The sequence below is a fragment of the Adiantum capillus-veneris genome, chromosome 24 (genome assembly GCF_014529385.1).
Source record: "Adiantum capillus-veneris isolate H3 chromosome 24, ASM1452938v2, whole genome shotgun sequence".
Classification (NCBI taxonomy): Eukaryota; Viridiplantae; Streptophyta; class Polypodiopsida; order Polypodiales; family Pteridaceae; genus Adiantum; species Adiantum capillus-veneris.
Window position 1 is genome coordinate 53,795,847 of NC_140954.1, and position 21,464 is coordinate 53,817,310.

At 40.2% G+C, this 21,464-nt stretch overlaps 1 pseudogene; it reads left to right on the forward strand.

Annotated features, from left to right (window-relative positions):
- Positions 1 to 1,106: 1,106 nt before the first annotated feature.
- On the forward strand, positions 1,107 to 3,210 carry LOC147426382 (uncharacterized; annotated as a pseudogene).
- The last annotated feature ends 18,254 nt before the right edge of the window (positions 3,211 to 21,464 follow it).

The following is a 21,464-nucleotide window of genomic DNA, read 5'->3' on the forward strand; positions in this document are numbered from 1 at the left end:
GCATGCAACAATCATGGCAAAGGACACGCAACTAGCACGTTCCCTTAGGCATGAGTGATATTTTTTGACGTCAAACCTTTTTGTAATCTACCCTTAATTGGAATCAAGATTGCTTTGGAATTCAATGTAAGTTCACTTTACAATAAATATAATCACGCCTCTTATTTCCTCTCTATGTGATCCTTAAACAAGAATTTTTGTTTGTCTAATTTAGCTCATCTGTAAACAAGAAATTTTTGTTTGTCTAATTTAGCTCATCTATTTGTCTAATTTAGCACATTGTTATTTCAATGTGAATAATACTCTCTAAATTGATTTTTTTTTCACGCATGTTTTTAAGAGAGTGCACCATGTTCTTTTAATGAGTAAAGTATTATGCAAAATTCAACTTTCTCTTTAACATTGCAATAACAGAGTGCACACTGTTATTTCAGTGTGAAAAATATTCTCTAAATTGAATCTTTTTTTCACATATCTATTTAAGAGAGTGCACGATGTTCTTTTTAGGAGTAAAGTATTATGCAAAATTCAACTTTCTTCAAAACACTTTTCTAACATAGTGCACACAGTTATTTCAATGTGAGAAATGATATCTGATTTGAAGCTTTTTTTTGGACATCTATTTATGAGAGCGCATGCTAGTCTTTAAATGAGTAAAGCTTACTTATGAGAGTGTACACTGTTATTTTAATGTAGAAATTATTTTTTGGATTGATGCTTTTTTGTTCTAGTAATTGTTAATGGGAGTGGACACTACCCTTTCACTAAAATACACTTTCCCTCTTTTGGTCTGGAGTGATTGGATCATATCAAACACTTACCCTCCCATTTCTGAGTTTGAGGATAGAGAGGAGTATAGTGACACAAATTTAAACACTCCTTTTGAAAATGAGATCAATGAGACCAATGCTCCTTTAGGTATTGGAAGTCCAACAACTATTGATCTTCATGTAGGTACTTCTGAGGCTACAACAATCATACGTAAACCCTTAAATCATCCCACAACTTTTGGCAAGGATGTTCAAGGACGTATCCTAGAGGAGATACTTGAGGGTTTTATAGTGAAAAGATTGCAAGATTCCCCATGTATACCCCTTTGTAGATTGATGGAAAATGAATCCATAAGGGTAGCCAGACCTGGAACTGAGGGCCTTGTAAGAAGATTTGAGACCTCAGGTTATAGTATACTTGGAGAACCTTTCATTGTATCCTTTAAGAAGCCTGGGCATGGTGAGCAGCTTGTCACAAACAATGACAAATTAGAGTGGGGCCCAATTTGGAGAGAGATCAATGAGGAATTTGAGAGAGCCTTGCATCCATAATGGGAAGATCTTCGTGGAAAAAAAATTATTTGTTTAAGATGGCAATTATCACCTGAAAACATGGATGAGCATGATCAAGTAACGTAAGTATTTTCTTTATAAAGTTCATTTATTTCTTAATTGTTATAAAGGTGAGTTTACCTTACACTAATCTTTGAATGTTTAGAGTACTCAATGATAAAATGGAGACACTGGTCTATCAAGTGCCAATTTGTGAACGCACATGGAGGAGCAGAGGGAGAGCCCATGCTTGCTTCAAGGGCTCAAAATGAGTGAGTATTTAATTGTCTTTTATGAATGGTAGAACTGTGTTTCTCTTATGTGTTTACTTTGTTGAGTTTGAATGCTTTTGAAGATTTGTCGGACAACCATTTGCACCAATTTTGGCCAAGAGCTATATCTATTTCAAAAGCTTGCTACTGCTAGTAAAGAGTCTCTTTTGAAAGATTTTCCAAAAGACTGGTTGCATTGGATAGAAGTAGAATTGGCTTGCGAAAGAAAGGCAGCTAAGGGTACATGGTACAATGCACCAGCTATTCTTTTAGCAATTCTTGTTTGGAAGGTTAGTATATTCTTTTATTTTCTTGTGTTGGATATTGCTTGTTTACTCTCCTTCATTGTATCTTGATTTCAAATGCTTAGTCTTTTCCTTCTTACTATTAAGTACCTTGTTTGTAGGAAGAGTTTGACACTACTATAATGAAAGAGATTGCAGACATAAATGATCCTTGTTTTTCTTTACAAGATAAGGGAACCCTTGATAGGAGTAGATTAGAAAATTTTTTCAAAGAGAGGGCTTACAAAGTACTTTTATTTTTGTAACCTCCTTGACTACTTGCACACTTAAGATGAAATTTACATTGCTCATGATTACATCGCTATACCCTAAAGTGTAGAAGCACTAACTACATAAATTATAATTCATGATGGAGTTTGATTGAACTCTAAAATGGTAGTTCATGACCCACCATGGACATATAAAACACATCCACACACTTAGATGCAACTATGAAGTCACATGTGCATGTCTAAATGAAAACATTTCTAGCTTATTTATACTCTAAAGGTAACTAAATTGCTTTGAATGACTAATTTTTTCTTTCTAACATGCACTTTGGTCTCTCTTTTGAAGATGTTGTCAATTGCAAATCCAGCAAATGGGGTTGGATTCTTCTCTCTTCTGTTTAACTATAGTTGGGTAAAAGAGAAAGATCTGATTGGTCTGACAAAGGATAAAGTTTACTTATTAGCCACAACAAAGATTACACTTGAGCGGTAAGAATAGTTTTAAACTAAGTTGTAAAATTATGGAATCATTTTATAAAAAGACTAGCTAGTTTTCATTTCATAAATTGAAATTAGGAAATAAGATATTTTGCAATCTATCTTGACATGCAAAATAGATTATCATATTAGGGAAAGGTACCTTAGCGCACAAAAGTTGGATGTACTTGAGAAAGGAATGGTATTCGGGAAATTTGTTAAGCAATGCATCAAGTTGAAGGGAAAGATCATGGAGAATCTTCTTGAGACGACTTTGAGACTTGGTTCTCTCATTAAAGGAGAGAACATTTGGACTTGGATTTCCCTGAGCTATGGGGAAAAATGAACACCAAAGAAGCAGATGACAAGATCCCAGAGCTCTTGGAGTCCTCAAAGAGGTTACTTTTTAGGTAATAAAATGTTGATTATATGATGTTGTATATGTCTTGTCTTGTTAAAAGAATCTTTAGATTTTTACCCAAGTTGTTTGGTGTTTACTCATAAAATGTAGATGGTGAAAGTCTTTGATGAAAAATATTTAGAGGTTATGCCAGAGAGGGTAGAGGATTGGAAAGATCTTTCAGGGATTGATTCTATGTCTCCGTCTTGGATGTGGAGTCAATGATTGGGAGAAAGATCATTGACCTTGGTGGCTCGATTACTCACTTGGCTCTTATCAAAGAAGTGAGGCAATATTTTTAATGGTATGTCTATTCACTTATTAAATATGAGGTCATTTAATTAGTAGAGTGTTTAATTGATTATTAATTATTGTGTGTTGTAGAACAAGTGAATGTGTCTGTAGTGAGATCCACCATTGAGGAGGTTGAATCTGCCTCCAATAAATGAGTATCTTCTAAGAGAAGAAACTCCTCTAAGGCTAGAACTTTCACAGTGAAGAAATGGAAGACAATTATTAAGACCTCCATGGGTTATTCAATCAAGAAAAGGCTTGATTTTATGCATTCAATTATTTCAAAGAAGGCACAACGGGTAACCATGAAGATGTCATTGGAAAATAAGAATGAAGAGAAAATAGAAGGTACTTTTGCTATACTTAAGAGATTTTTTTACATTGCTAAAGATTACATATATAGTTTTTAATTAGATGAGCAATTTCCAAAGAAGGACACCATAATTCATGAAATATGAGTTGATCTATGGAAAAATTCTCTTGTTGATGAGTCCAGGTAATTATAGTAGTAATGGTTCTTTGTACACCCTTAGCTACACAAGTGCTTACAAAAATAATAATGCCAATGATTTTACAAATGGTGGATCTTAGGATACTTCAATTCTTGCGGGATTTAAACATTAATGATTTGACATTAGAAGGCGAGGAGAGTCACCTTGTTGCCTCCCTTGTGTTTTCTAGTTTTTCTATTGGATTTTTGGTGGAGATTTTTAATTTTGATATGGTATATACTTCTCAATATTATCACTTCATATCAATAGTTCAAATTCAAGTTATTAGGATTAATTTAGTTTTTATTTATACTGCACAGGTTCCTGATTGGAACCAATTTTCCACCACTTTAAGTAAGAAATTTGCATCTTCAGCATCACCAATAGTTTGCAAACCAAGGGTGGTACATTACTCTATGCTCTACTAACCACTTTGGGGCTATAAGTAAGCATGCTAAGAAAGGTGGGCTTCAAATCCTATCAAACAATCCTTTTGATTATACCATAGGGATACAATCACAAGAGCACAGGGGAAAGGGTAAGAAATGTAATAAGAAGTGTGCGAAGCTATGGATTTTGGGACTCCTTATTGATTTTTTGTTTTTTAAATGGAGGTATTGCTTTTAGGCATGCTCTATTGCAAGGGCAATCATCCTATTTATGATAAAGAGGATGGTGAGACTATTGACAAGCATTCATTTGATGCACGTTCAGGGACATTGGTGGAGAGAGAAGATGGAACATTTGTCAATAAGGGAAAATTGTGAGGGATTGCAAAATGAAGTGTTGAGTTCTTTAAGTAATATTTATATCTTTCACTTTTTATCAATATGTATGTAATGAATACATTGACTTAAGTTGTCTATTTTCTTTGTTAGGTGGCTACTCTTGACATTCACTAGCGATCACACTTTAGTGATTGACATATTTGCTGATTGTGGTGGATTGGGAGTTGCATGTGCTGAGCTTCAAAGCCATTGTTTATGTATAGAGAGAGAAATGATAGTGTTTGAGTGTCACCTCAAATGCTACAGAGAGGTTAGACTACCTCATATTCCTATTGTGGATGAGACAGTAGCTCTCAATGCTATGATTACTAAGCCTAAAATAAGTGATATCACTTGGGATCAATTCAATCTTGGGTCTCCCTAGCACTGTTTATTTTTTCTACATGCTATAGGCATCTCCATTTCTATTTTGTTATTTTAAGGTTTGTTTATCTACAATCCTAGATGTAGCCCAAACTAGTAATGGAGTAATTTTGGGATTGTAAAAGTTTTAGTTTTCATTTTCTCTTACTTATATTTGTTTCAACTCATGTTGCAAGGTCAACAATTTCTCACTAATATAAGTGCAATAGGATTTTTTATGTTGTGGTCACTCAATGCTTTTACTTCCTTTCTTTATCTCTGGGTTTGACCAACACTTGTATCTTTGAGTCACTCACAATGTTTCCACCCATTGCAAAAATCCTAAAACTTAGTGAAATAAGTATATCAAGAGATGGACATTGTGGTTCTCTCTCCTCTAAGAAGCCTTGTGTAAAAATACTCTCAATAAAGGATAGAGATATTTAAGTTTCTCTCTCTTGCCACACTTTCCTTTATTTGGTACTCTCTCAAAATATGCTTTCTCTCTCTAAATGTTTGGCTTTGATGAGGATAAACTAGTGTGTCTTTAAATTGGAATTGATGCACACTTGACAAAGAGAAGAATCCCTATAAATCTATTCTCTAGAAGCTCTATATTTTTATCAAAATTTTGAAAAAAGCTTTATAGATTTTGAACAATCTCTAAATAAAAAGCTCCCTAAGTAATCACACTCTTCTCAAATTCTCAATGAAGTTAAGTGGTTTCTCTTCATTTAATTTTGTTAAATGGTTGAATCTTAGATGCTAATTACTTGTCAAATAGGTATTCAAGGAGGCTTGCACGAGCTAGATCATGGAAAATTAGGCTTAAGAATCCTTGTCCATAAGGCACGAGAAAAGGCCAGACACAAGTCATGTAGGGCATTTTCTCGCGCCCTTGTGGACAGGGCTTTTCAAGCCTAATTTCCTATGGTCTAGCATGTGTAAGCCTCTTGGAATACCTATTGGACATTTTCCTTCCAATCACATGATAGCTTTTTATTAATATACAAAATTGGCTTTCAAACAATCAATAGAGGTCACTAGAGATAAAGTTTTTACAAATTGCATCCAATGACATGGTCACTAAATATGATCAGAATAGTAACTTGAAGTTGTAATAGAATATAGAGAAGAAGAAGTTGAGATGATTTTCATATAAAAAGCTTGAACAAACAAGCTTAACAATCTTCTCTCTATGATGTACTTCAACATTGGGTAGGATTGATGTAAGTACAAAGGAAGCTATGGCTTGGGCACTGTCAACCCCCAAGGCTTGACTAAGTACTATGTGTGCCATGACCTATTAAAACCAATGCCAAAAGTGGAAATTGCAAGGGATTTTTAAACCAAGATAATTGCATGGTCTATTTAAGGGATGGTGGCTAAGCATAGGATTTTGCTAGCGGGCTTATGCACCCACAAAAGAAAATGGCCATTGCAGTGAACTCCTTGTGTGTGATGCACACATCCTCCAGTGGTAGTTTGTTGATGTAGTGTGAAAGGGCTGCCTAAGGCCCAAACATCATGCACTCCACCCCCCCCCCCCCCCCCCCCACGCCCCCTCTTCCGGCTAGCCCACAAGTCCATGTCCAAAACATCTTGCAAAAATGGAATTAACTAAATGCAAAGAAGAAAGGTAGAATTCTCATCATACAAGATGCTTAGAATTACCTCTTGTTCCTTATCCTCATCATCCATAGTTTCTGTGGCTTCAAGGTTGATAGAGGATTTGTTTTCATCAAGTTTGAGAGGGCTGTGAGAACCAGGTGATTCATGGTGGATAGGAATTTGGTTGGCAAAAACCTTGGCCTTTGTTGCAATAAACTCTTCATCCGTGACATGACTCTACTCTATATTGAGAGTTTTCACTATCACCATCGCAATTGTGTCAGCAGCAGAGTCCCCCAATGGAATCAACTTGTCATCTATATGAACTGGTATAGGATCAAGAGGGAACTCCATCTTGGTGCATATGAGGCTTAGGCAATCATCTATCCGGATGCCAGAAGCCTTTTCCAGACCATGCACAAATAAATACTCTTCATCTTCAATAATAATGCTACTAAGGTAGTTGTTCTCTACCTCGGGTATTGCTGTAGGGTCACAATTGTCGAGGTTCACTGATTTTGCCCCTTCCAAGATGTGGGGATATTTGGTACACTATAAGAGGTTATTCATATTAGCGACGCGCACACAGCGACGCTCAAAAAAAATTTCCCGGCGTCGCTATGAGCGTCGCAAATTTCTTTGTAAATTTGCAACGCTCATAGCGACGCTGGCTGGGCTAAAAAAATAACCGAGCGCGCCCAAAAACTCAGATCTCAGATCTGAGTTTTTCGGCGCCCTCAAGCAAGGAGCAGGTAATGCTCTCCCTCACTCTCTCTCTCTCTCTCTCTCTCTCTCTCTCTCTCTCTCTCTCTTTTTCTTCTCCACACACACACACACACGAGGAGAGGAAGGAGAGCCAGGTATGCTCCTTCCCTCTCCTCATTCTCATGTTCCCTTCCCCTCTTTCTCTCTCCCTCTCTTTCTCTCTCTCTCTCTCTTTTTCTTCTCCACACACACACACACACACAAGGAGAGGAAGGAGAGCCAGGTATGCTCCTTCCCTCTCCTCATTCTCATGTTCCCTTCCCCTCTTTCTCTCTCCCTCTCTCTCTCTCACACACACACACATACACACACACACATAGTGTTTTTGAGAGAGAGAGAGAGAGAGAGAGTACAAACAAAAACAAAAACGCACACACACATACATAAACAAAGAGTGCACACTCACATTGAGAGAGAAAAAGAGAGAGAGAGAGCATGCATAAACAAAAAACGCACGCATTGAGAGAGGAAAAGAGAGAGAGAACATGCATAAACAAAAAACGCACACATTGAGAGAGGAAAAGAGAGAGAAAACATGCATACGATCCAAAAAAACGCACACACATTGAGAGAGAAAGAGAGAGAAACTAATTTAACGTCGTAGGAAACTAATTAAAATTAAAAGAACTAAAGATCTAGCCGACGAGGAGTCTCAAGACCTATTTTTCAAGAGGGAAATGGCATAATCAATCTATCATACTTGGCATGGGTGATAGAAAGGTTATACCATTTATCTCTTTTTATTGGCACACACATCCACACACGCGCACACACACAAGAAGAAGAGAGTTATAACGTCGTAGGAAACTATCTTAAAAGACGTTAAAGATTAGGTTATATGTAGACTTACATTAAATTAGATTTAGGTTTATTTTTAACTAGATTTACGTTTATTTACGCTAGATTTAGATTTACGTTATATTAGATTAGATTTAGGTCTCCATAGACTGCGATGCCTGCATGAAGCGGGTGAAGAAAGCCCTCAATGGAATATAGGGTATTGCTGCCTTCACTCATGGTGGGCTCCATTGATCCAAAAGTACTCGTGAAATGTCTTCAGAAGATAGGGAAGAAGGTGGATCTTCAGGGCGGCAAGAGTCACTACATCCCCGACACAATGACCATCTAGACAACCTCTAGTCATTCAACAGCAACTTCAAAGTTAGTAACAAGAGCAAGAACGGTCTAAAGGGCCAATTGCTGTCGTCAGATGTGGATGGAGATGAGGCAGCGTCACCGCCGGAAGTTAACTCTCACATCTTTAGTGATGAGAATGCCAACTCTTGCCGAGTTATGTGAAAAATTATGTGTTAAATCAGTTTTAAGGTTCTTATAATCCCTGTTAGTTTAGTTCTTTGTTTTTAATATAACATAATTTACGTTAGATTTAGATTTATGTTATATTAGATTAGACTTAGGTTTATTTAGGTTTACCCACACACACACAAGAAGAAGAGAGTTTTAACGTCGTAGGAAACTATCCCAAAAGACGTTAAAGAGTAGGTTAGATGTAGACTTACGTTAAATTAGATTTAGGTTTATTTTTAGTTAGATTTACGTTTATTTAGATTTACGCTTATTTACGTTAGATCGAGTCCACGCAAGAATTACTTACGGTTTAGGGTTTAGAGTTAGACGAACAGTGAAAAGATCTACTGTGAAAAGATGTTAAGATGTTGTGAAGTGCTACAGCTAGAGAAGAGGCAAAGGGGTTTTGTCCACTACATGCAGTATCATGTAGACGTGGGTGTGTAGATTTCTTGTACCCACAAATATAGGTATTGACCAATAAAGACGAGATTATAACCCGGTGGTTCTGATCTCCGTGCATTCTAATGTGGACCATGCATGACTATCACGAGCTAACAGAATGCTCAGGTGATCTATTGACACTCCTCACTCAGACACTGTAAATCTTGTTTTTTCCCATAGTTGATCTATTATCATGTGTATACATGCAGGGCTTCAAACAAGCGGATACAGAGCATGTGTCACATGTGGACCTAGACTGAATGCACGTAGGGCACCCTCACTAAAGAAGCAAATCTACGAAGGTCATCAAGCGTATCTTCCAGAGAATCATGTGTTACACGACGGCTTTTTGGGAAGAGAGCCACCAAGGATATCTGCACAAGCATGGTTAGAGCAGAAGGAGATGTGCGATGACGGATTGCCTCCAGGGATGAAGAGACTATCTCTATGGTACGAGTTACCATACTGGCCCCGACTCATGATCAATCACTTGCTCGATCCAATGCACATATTCAAGAATGTGGGTAATCTACTATGGGACCATCTGACCGGCAAGAAAGATACTTTGGGAGCCAGAGTTGACCTTAGAAATGTGGATCGTATGGAGCAATATTGGCCGCAAACAGCGTCTGATGGATCGATAAAACTCCCTAAAGCACCATGGATTTTCACAGGAGCCCAAGAACGCAAAGTAAAAGAGACCATTCGATCTTTGCGGACCCCCACTGGCGTAATGCACTCGCTCCGAACGTGTTTTACTAAAGAAGGAAAGCTTACCGGTTTGAAGTCACACGATTGGCATAAAATATGTCAGGTACGTTCATAGTGGACTTTAATATCATTGCATAAAATGTGGACTTTAATATCATTGTTGCACATACTTTACAGTTTATTTTACCGGTTGCCATTGAGGGATGTTTGTCTCTCGACATCCGTAACACAATCTACAAACTTGCAAAGCTGGTGCAATGGATCTCACAAAAGGAGATCAACGTAGACTCCATACCATTCGCCAAACTAAATGCTGCGGAGCTTGTGTGCATGTTTGAGAAACATTTTCCTACTACAATGCTAACCATTCAGGTGCATCTTCTTGTTCACATAGTTGATGAGGTGGAAATAGCTGGCACAGTTCATTCCAGATGGATGTTCTTCTTAGAGCGTTTCATGAAAACGCTTAAGGGATATGTGCGTCAAAAGGCACGTCCGGAGGGTAGCATGGCAGAAGGTTGGTTGGTATCAGAGTCCCTAGTGTACATTGGAGAGTGGCTAGACGGATTTGATAAATCCCGGGATTGTCATGTGCAATCTCGGTGTTGAGAAGAAGATGACGGAAGATCTAGAGGCTAAAATCAACCGATTTTTCATGCTTCACAATCCAGTGATGCAAAAGTGGATTTCACAATATGAGGATGCAAAGCAAGAGCGACAAAGGGCACAAATCGAGTGGAGACGGGGAAGACGACCACCGATGCACTATCCAGCGGTTCTGGAGAGCCTACCAACCTTCATGAGCTTAAGATGGTTGCACAATCAATTGAAAAGCGCACAACAATGCGGTGACGAAGTGACTCAAGAAGAGTGGGAGTACTCTCGGGGTTGCGCGACCAAGGTAAGTTTGCAATGTACGACTAGCAAGTGACTTTATTTATAAACGTTTAAACGGCCACTCATAATCTTTGTTCATTGTAGTATAAGTCATACACAGCAGCATGGTGTAAAGGTCGACATTTTAGGGTGGAAAGAATCGACAAAAAGCGTTTTACTCAAGATTGTGGAATCATGGCAAAATTTGAATAGTCTAGTCGACGACGTTCCTCTGATGCAGATCCTGTGGTGGCGGAACTCACTTACTTCGGCACGCTGCAAGAGATTTTGAGGATCGATTACAGAGGATTTTTTGTCGACTTGTTCGACGTGCAATGGTTCAAGATAATCATGGAGGGTCGCAACGCTACTGTGCGTAGAGGAGAGTCTGGTTTTCTTGAGGTGGATTCTACTAAGAAATGGACTGACCTAAGAGACACTTTCGTACTACCCGAGCATTGTGAACAAGTAAGTATGTAAATAGTTAACATCCCCCTTTTACAAGTTATGTGCTTGAAAGCTCTCATGTAAGTTATGTGGCTCTGGCAGGTAATATTTCATCCTACAAATTCTACATCAAACTGGTGGTACGTCATAGAGGTAGCCCCTCGTAGTGCAAGAACGTATGAAGGCTACCATGTGCCAATCACAACGACATCAATGGAGGAGATCAGCGAAGATGCTCAATCAGAAGCCGTTGCGGTGGTGCCAGACGAGCATCAAGATGCTACTACTCTATATGGGGTGCATGCAGAGGAGCTACAAAATGAAACAGAGGATATGTGTTTAAACGGAGAGCTCTATATAGATATAGGAAGTTATGCTGAGTTATGCGAGGATGAGAGAGAGATCTCTTAAAGCCACAAATATTGTATTTGAACAATTTTGCTCCGTGTTGTAAAAGCTCTGGCTCTCTAAGTACCTTCCATGGTGTATAACGCACTTTTCTACTTGCGCTCACATCTTTTGATTGAAAATTCTGAGTTTTCGACTTGCCTCTTCTATCACTCAATTCATTGCGTCATTGTATTTATATGCGTCATTACATCATTGTATTTAATGGTCTTTGCGTCATTGTCTACTCTATTCATTCAATATTAAGTTTAAATATTCGTGTGTTTAATGCAGGTATGGATGATGAGGAATTTCTTTCTTCTTTGTCACCGCAGCAGAGACAGTGGTACGTGGAGCGTCATCGCTCTGGTGCATCATCGCGCGTTCCTACTCCATCCGCATCTCCCTCTCTTTCGGAGCATTCGGCGCGATCCGAAGCTTCGGCGTCGACAAGACGAGCTTCACACTCGTCTAGACACCGGCGCTCTAGTGGTGGCGGTGGCGGTTGTTGTGGGGATTCCACCACCGATGCCTCCACACCGCCTCGTGTTCGACGAGGCTCTTTACCCTCCCCTTCTTTGCCTGCCCCCACACCAGCCACAGCATCGCCATCTACGCCAGGTTTTGCACGGCTGACTATTCCTAGAAGCTACACACCTCTACCTACTCCGCCAGGAGCCACCCCACTCGACACTCCTCGCTTCGGGGCCCAGACGCCGATGGAGACACCTGACGTCCGTACCCCCATCGACACGCCGCTAGAGACCCCTGCCGGGACACCCAGGTTCACGCGTTACCGGCCAGAGGGCTTGCCTTACTCCGTCGACATCAACGGCGGCATCATCATGGATGATGACGGCAAGAAGGTGATCTCGCGCATGCGTGGTCTTTGCTCTCAGCTGTTTAGACACTACATACTAAACAAATGGAGTGAAGTACCAAGTGATTTAAAAAACAGAGTCATCAGCATACTTCATGATGAGTTTCCCGTTCCAACACGGGATCAGCGCTTCAATGAAGACCTGATGAAGATTCGAATGCGCGAATACTGCAAACACAAGCGTTCCGAAGTGCAAAAAGCAATCAAGAATGGGTGGAACAGGCCAGATTGGCTGGCCAAAGAAGATTGGAAGAATGCGAAGAAAGCAGCGCGCGAGAATCCCGACAAGTGGAAGCAACAAAAGGATGCAGCCAGAGCGCGAGTAGAGGCAGGGAGCTCGCACCACTTGGGGAGCGGTGGATGGGCATCATTTGAGGCCGATTTTGTAAGTGTTTTCACATTGCTCTTTATGTTCGATAGTTTAGGGTTTATGAGTTTTTTAATTCTAACATAATGAAATCTTTGTATGTTTTGACAGTGGTCGATGACAGGACGTGATCCCACACCGTACGAGCGTGAGTACGCAGGCAGGAAGGGCTTAAACGCCCTGATGGACATTCTCAGTTCTCGCGGCGGCATGGTTAGTATTAGGGTTTACTCTTTTTTATTTTTTGTATTGTTTTATAAATGTCGTTATATGTTTATACTTACTGAAAGCTGTCTTATTGTCTTTTTTTTGCAGAATCCGACAGATACGCCGCTTGGACGCGATGAGACGTCTGACTAGACGACGTCAGTTTAGCCGTAGCTAGATAGCATTAGTTTAGGGTTTCTCATAGCTTATGTATCATGAGACGGATTTTATACGTCTTTTTGAACCATGTATATTATTACATTTGTCACCGCGGTTCCCTTTGCCAATCAATTCTTTATGCCTATGATGTTGTACAATTGTCATTATTACATTTGCCAATCAATTCATTTTGCCTATGATGTGTACAATTGTCAATTTTGCAAACAATGCGTCTTGTGGGTGACTATTTTGGGTCTATTATCTACCCTTGCACTTTTTTTAAAAAGTGAATCAAGTACAATATGGTTGATGGGTGGCAGGGCATTCAATGCCCTGCCACCAAAAAAAAATTCTCTCGGGCGTCGCTATTTATGGCTCTGTAGCGTCGCTATGAGCGTCGCTATAGTCTTCTGTGTAAACGTCGCTATATGCGTCGCTATAGGCGTCGCTATAAGAGTCGCTATATAGCGACGCTTATAGCCACGCTTATAGCGACGCTTATAGCCACGCTTATAGCGACGCTTATAGCGACGCCTATAGCGACGCTTATAGCGACGCATATAGCGACGCTCTCGTAGCGCCGCTCGTAGCGACGGTTTTAGCAATGCCGGGGGTTATAAAAACCTAGTGTATTTCCGTCGCTAACAGCGTCACAAGAGCACACAACCTCTTGTAGTGGTAGCTTGTAGTTTTTGCTCACTCTAGAGATCTATAGGTGCAGGCTTGGGATCTTTATGGTCCAATAGCATCCCACCCCCACTGCCACATGCAGGATCTTCATCTCCTTCAAGGAGGGATCCTCATTCACAAGGAAGTAGAGAGTGGAAATATTGGACAAGAAAGATTTCCCAATTTGAAGGAGTCAACAACTTCCTTTGTCAAATGGAGGAAGTGGTGCACCTCTTTTGCAATCGCCTCAAAGCGGGCTAGTCTATTTGAAAATGCAATGTCCCCCTTGTGGATGTAGCAAAGTAGGTCACATGCCAGGCACAACATGGTGTTGTCTTCAAAATTCACTGCATACTTGAGTATATGCACATGCATATACTCTATGATGTCCTAAAAAGTGTCATTGTGGAGTTGCATGGTTTTCTCTAAATCCACTGTGCAAGTGAAGAAGCCGTGAAGATAATTGCATCCAACATATTTGGTGTCCTCTAAGAAAAGAAGGAACCATGAAATGGGTGTGTGTGGATCTTCCGATGTTGGTGTTGAGTGGGAGGAGGATGCACTAGCATGTGCTGCCTGTTCTCTCTCTCTCTCTCTCTCTCTCTCTCTCTCTCTCTCTCTCTCTCTCTCTCTCTCTCTCTCTCTCTCTCTCTCTCTCTCTTTGATATTGAAGATAGAAAAAATAAAAAGCTCCCTCCCCTTTATATACCCCCCCCTCCCCCCCCCCTCCCCACCCCCCGGCTGCTGCACACAAAAAGACCAACCCGAAGCTCTCTAAGATACACACAAACACACATGGGTGCGCACACAAACACCCAAACTAAAATTGAAAAACTTAATCAATGATAATGATACTATAATGATAAAAAAGTTTTGTATTTCAATTAAAAAAATGCTTTATAATGTGGCATTAGAGCCAATTACATTGATCTATTAAATCAACTTAACACTACGGTTGTTTGAACATAAGCCACTTTAGTGGCTATATAAGTAACTTTTGTGTAAATTCTCATTCTCACCAACCACAGAAAATATCACCAAGGCTTTCAAAAATCGGTACTCAAGGCATGTAGGGAGTTGAAAAAATATAGATAAATAATTCCATATGAAATTAGTATTTCTCAAGGGTGATCTTTTGGGTACAATCGAGCAAAACTTTCTCAAACGTTTTGATATCCCGTGTAGACCCCTCAAGAACCTTCAAAGCACATTGAAACTTTTTGGAAAAATACTTAGACATGCATACAATAAGAATCTATGCATATACTATTTTCAAGAAAAAGATTATGAACTGTTTTAAGGCCTTAAAGACATGCATGTTGTCAATCCTCCAACCCTCCACCTACCAATTTGAAACAACAAAAAATATTTTAGGAAGACTAACATTGGGACACATGTATACAACACAAAAATTTAATTGACCTTGTGCTGAGTGAGACAAATGTAGGCATCTTTGATATCTTTGTTGCCCAAGATAATCAAGTGTTATTGTATGTTGGAGAGAGTCCAATGGTCATTGACTTGCACAATCTTAGAAACACAATTTGACAAAGTAATGGGCATGTCAAATGCCACAAAATCAACAAGAGTGGATTGTAGGGTTATCCACTTTTTGCTCTTACACATCCAACATTCATAGTGGACGCATATGTACAAAGTAGTGTGCACTTTAAGATACCATATACCAATACTTGAAGCCCCCACCTTGCACTTGTATTTATATCCTTGGTGGGATCCCTCATTCACCAATTATCTCCAAATACAAGTTTTAGTGCTTCACACGTAACATTCTTCCAACAAAACATAGTAGGTGTGACACTGAATGGAAATCTCTTGAACAAGTGTAAAAATATGCATGGGAAAACACCAACTGATCCCTACTGATTTGGAAGCCTTCTCAAATTTTAATGAAGAGAAAATATCAAAAAGCATCTTCTCCTTCACAAAGAAGAGTGAAAAACCATTGGGTTGTGTCCATTCCATGCTCAGTAATAAAGGTTTTTCAATAGAAATGATCTTACCATATCCATCCTCCAAGGTTGGCACTACATACGTGTGTGAGTAGAAGAAGATTTTGCATTGCAATAGCATCGAAGGTGGTGAGTTGGGAAGCATCATAGCACCAATGTTGGAGCAAAGAGCATTGAAGGTTCTTGTGAGACTCTTGATTGGTTTTTCCTCAACAAAGTCGGATGGGAATATATCTATGACAACACGAAAAACTATCAAGTAAAAAAAAAAAAACAAGTAGTTAGAATTTGCAACCAGCAATGTTTTACGACTTATAATTTAATGGAAAATCTCAGTTTCCATTCCTCAAGTGCATGGAATGCTAGGAGTACACGTGTTGAACAATGGCAATAGTGCCATTGACTCTATGGTTCTTGAAACCTAGAAGTCTCCCCTTCCACCAATGTTCTTTGAGGTTTCCACGGTTTTGAACTTGATGACACCCGATAGCTGCAGGTTACATGAAGACCCAAGATCCTTTAGAAAACACTTGCGGCATGCATTTCCCATCAGAAGTGTTGCTTCAACAATAAAGTGAGGAGGAGAAGTGGCTCAATGGGGAGAAGAAGTATGGTGTGGATGAAAGGGGGAGATAAGTGATGCATCAATGGAAAGCTTCCATATGTGTTGCAGCTATGGAAATCTTGGAGGGAGGGGGAGAAGTGGTTCAAAGGGGAGCAAGGGGAGAAAAAGTAGTTCAAAGGGATGGTGTGGATGAAAGGGGGAGACATGTGGTGCAACTACGGAAAGCTTCCATATGTGCTGTAGCTATGGAAATCTTGGAGGGAGAGAGAGGGAGAGAGAGAGAGAGAGAGAGAGAGAGAGAGAAGAGAGAGGAGAGTTAAATGGAGGGTACTTACTGAGAAATGCAGATTTTGATCAAAGAAAATAGTTTTCCTAATGGATATGTGCATGTGTGGGCTTGCATGCGTGGGCTCAACATATAGAATTGGGATGATCCAGTGCTGGTGGGTTTGAGAAACACTCTTTCTACCATCAAGAAGCCCAAAAGCAAGGATGAATTGTTTTTAAAAAGGAAAACTACCCTGATGGCCATGAAAAATACTCCACCCAAACATTTATGCTGCTTCAAAAATTCACGAGATGCATCAATTAGTAAACTTTTACACACCAACTAGATTGAAATTGAAGAAGGATTCCTTACCGTTGGGATTTGTGCAAGCAACAAACATGTAGAAAGGATATAATCAATGATGAGATCAAGCAATCAGTTTTGGATAGGCAGTACACGCATGTTGCCAAATTACAAGGATGTATGCCAAAAGCACGTTAAGAGGAAAGTGAGGGAAAAAAATTCGTTGAATCTTTTGGAGTAGCACCAGGTGAATTTTGTTTGCAATTTATGATGTTCACTTATCACTACTAGATTGTATCTTGTGATATTATGCATCAATGCCTTTGCACATAGGTATAAGGTGCACCTTTGAAAACTAGTATATTATTTTATAGAATTGTAATTAATTGTATTTCCTTCTTGTGATGGTATAACTTAAAATTTGCATCCTGCTAAAGAAAAGTTGATTGCTTGCTTGGTAATGGTAGCCACATGGTAACCATTAAATTCATTATAAGACACCCTCTAGTTCTTGAATACCTACCATGGGAATAATGTGATGCATGTCTCATGTGATGATTGTACCTTCATTGCAACATACTTATAGTGCTTCCAGTGATGGTGGATGTCTACTAGACTATATGTAGATGGTCTAGTAACTATCAGACTTATGTTTCTAGACACCCTTTGGTTTTGATGGCTACCCTAGGATTGATGTGTTGCATGCCTCCTACTATTCAGGAAGTGGCTTTAACTTTCTACAAGTTTACTGATAAAAAGACATTGACTTTGATAGGCACTATATTGCATGTGGATATGCTAGTAGCTATCAAGTTCATGGTGGCAACCAACTCCTTGTGTTCTCATACATCAAGTAGGTCTTACCATGTGGCGGGATTAGAGCTATCGAAGGAGCTAGTATTTTCATAATAAGACATTGAATTTGATAGGTACTAGATTGCATGTGGACATGCTAGTAGCTCCTTGTCCGTGTGACCTGACAAGTATGGCTTAGGTTGCTACCTTCTTTAGTAGCTACCACTTTATTTTTTGTGGGTGGGGTTTGTACGTGGTAGCTACCAAGACAATGGATGTCTACTCTTTTCCTTGGTTCTACAACTATCACCACTTAGGTAGCTAGACTTTTGGTTGGTGTCTTGCTTGCATGCTATGTAACCTATTCCTTGCTAGCTTTCTTACATGGTAGCTACCCCTAAGGTTGAACTTGTAAGTGGTCCTAGTTTAGAGTGAGCTTGTAGCTACCAAGTAGGTAGATAGATTTCGGATGGGTTGTTTCCTTGCTTGTTATGTAACCAATCCCTTGCTAGCTTCCTTACATGGTAGCTACGCCCTAGGGTTCAACTTGTAAATTCTCTAAATCTAGAATGAGTTAGACACTAGATAGGTACCTACCTCATTGAAAACTATAATCACTTACAAGCTGACCCCTTGGGGTGGCTATCATATAAGGAAGCCATGAGTAATTGATAATCCTTGAATTTCACTACTAGATAGGTACCTACAAGATGGGTAACTATTGGGAATAGGTATCTACCCGATAGGTCTCCTATGTATGTAGTGTTAAGTATGGAGCCTGATTTACCCTTGTAATTTTCTGTGGTAAAAGCGCACATTTGTAAGGCCCCCATTATGAGGAGAAGCCATCGTGCGTGAAGGAAAATCACTCACCGGAAACCAAAATTTTCACGGACAAGAATCGCCGGAATATTCCTTTTCGCCGGAATATTATGGCCGGACGGCGGTCGGAAAGTGGTCGGAAAACAACCGGTCGGTTGGCCGGTGGCCGGTAGTCAATGGCCAATGGCCGGTGGTCGGAAGTCAATGGCCGGTGGCCGGTGGTCGGAAGTCAATGGCCGGTGGCCGGTGGCCGAATTCAAAAGCGGACTTGTCTTCTCAAGGGCGGCCACACATGGGCGGATTGGAGGGTCCGATTTGGACTTATTCGCACAAGGGCGGCTACACATGGCTGTCTCTCATAAGAGAGGGCAGCCCTTTTGGCCTATAAAAGGAGGCCATTTCTACACACATTTCATAGTGTGAAGTTGATGCAACAAGGTGAGTGTGAGGTGGTGAGAGTGAAGCAAGGCGGGAGCTCCATTAAGGGTATAATCCCTTTGTAAACTACTTCTTGTTTTGAAGTACCAAAGCCATTGAGTGGCTGCTTTCCCGTGGACGTAGCCCACATTGGGTGAACCACGTATATCGTGTGTACTCTCTCTCTCTCTCTCTCTCTACACTATAATCTCGTGTATATAAATTTGTCTCTCTCCATTAAGTAATCTACTCAATTATCTATTTAGCTACGTCTTATTTCCTAACAATTGGTATCAGAGCAAGGTTTGCTCGTAGCTAAATTATCTCAAGGAAAGGATTCCTTGAATTGAGTGGGAGTTATGGCGGAGGAGGGGAAGCTCAAGATTGAGAAGTTCAACGGCAAAAACTACCAACATTGGAAGATGCAGATTGAAGACTATCTCTACCAGAAGGACCTCTATTTGCCACTAGGCGGTCTTGCGAAGAAGCCCGCAACAATGGCAGATGAAGCATGGATTTTCCTTGATCGAAAGGCACTGGGAACAATCCGGTTAAGCTTGGCGTCAACGGTGGCCTTCAATGTTTCGGAGATGAAGACCACGGAGGACTTGATGAAGTCACTTGACGACTTCTACGAGAAACCATCGGCATCCAATAAGGTATTTCTTATGAAGCGCTTGTTCAATCTAAAGATGGCAGAGAATGGTTCAGTTGCAGAACACCTAAATGACTTTAACACAAACATAAGTCAACTTCGATCAGTGAAAATCAATTTCGATGACGAAGTGCGAGCTCTCCTTATACTATCATCTCTACCGGATAGTTGGGACAGCCTTGTGATGGCTGTAAGTAATTCTATCTCTGGCACAAATACTCTTAAGTTTGATGATGTTGTGGGTGTTCTTCTAAGCGAGGAAATGCGAAGGAGAAGCACAGGAGAATCATCAAGTGCTGCACTATCAGTGGAAACAAGAGGAAGGCCTAAGGAGAGGTTCAAAAACCAAAAGGTTCGTGATCGCTCAAGACGGAGCAAATCACGAACAAAGTCAGTTCTTGAATGTTGGAACTGCGGCAAGAAGGGCCACGTCAAGAAGGATTGCTGGTCCAAGAAGAAGAAGGAGACAGAGTCTCAAGACAACAAGCCAACATCTGAGGCCAATGTGGCAGGTAAAGTAGAGCAAGATGCTCTAATTCTCTCATTAGACAATGTGTCTAATTCCTGGATAGTAGATTCCGGGGCTTCATTCCATGCGACACCACACAAGCAACATTTCCAAGACTACACCAAAGGTAATTTTGGGTATGTATACTTGGGAGATGATGAAGCTTGTGAGATTGTCGGCAAAGGTACAGTTTCTATCAAAACTGCTAACGGAAATGAATGGAAGCTTAAAGATGTTAGGCATGTTCCTTCTCTTCGCAAAAATTTGATCTCTACAGGACAATTGGACGATGAAGGTCACAACATTGCATTCGGAAACAAACGGTGGAAGATCTCAAAGGGATCTTTGGTGGTTGCCAAGGGTGAAAAAGTCAGTACACTTTACTTATGTGCTGTTAGCACGCAACCTTCAGCTTGTGCAGCAACTACAGAAGTTGACAGTGCGGTGTGGCACTACCGACTTGGGCATATGAGTGCCAAAGGAATGCAAATCCTTCAAACAAAGAAGCTTCTACCAGGTTTGAAAGAAGTGGACTTAGAGTTCTGTGAAGATTGTGTTTATGGTAAACAAAAGAGGGTAAAATTTCAAAAATCAGGAAATGAAAGAAAAAATAAAAAACTTGAGTTGGTTCATTCTGATGTTTGGGGTCCTGCAAGTACACCATCACTTGGTGGCTCATTGTACTATGTAACATTCATAGATGATGCGACTAGAAAAACATGGGTTTATGTCATGAAGAATAAATCCGATGTATTTTCCATATTTCAAAGGTGGAAAGCCTTTGTGGAGAATGAAACAGGTACCAAGGTTAAATGCCTCAGATCCGACAATGGAGGTGAATATTGCAGCCAAGCTTTTGAAAGCTTTTGTGCTAGCAATGGAATTCGGAGGCAAAGGACAACCCCAAGGACACCTCAACAAAATGGGATTTCGGAAAGGATGAACAGGACAATTATGGAACGAGCACGAAGCATGCGGCTACATGCAGGCCTACCGCTTGAACTTTGGGCGGAAGCTGTAAGTACGTCTGTGTACTTAATCAATCGGTCACCCTCAACGGCATTGGATGGGGGAGTTCCAGAAGAGGCATGGACAGGTAAACCGGTGAATTATGCATTTCTCAAAGTGTTTGGGTGTGAGGCTTTCATGCACATAGATAGAAGCCTAAGATCAAAGTTAGATGCAAAGTCCAAAAAGTGTTTCTTCATTGGCTATGGAGAAGGAGACTTTGGGTATCGCCTATGGAATCCTGAAGATGGTAAAATCTTAAGGAGTAGGGATGTAATTTTTAATGAACAAAATATGTACAAAGATTACTTGGAAAGAAAACAAACAAAAGAAACAGGTGATGAGTACATGGAGCTTGAGGACGGTGAAGACTCAAGGACTGCAAACGGTGACAATGTGCAACAACATCAACCAAATGAGGA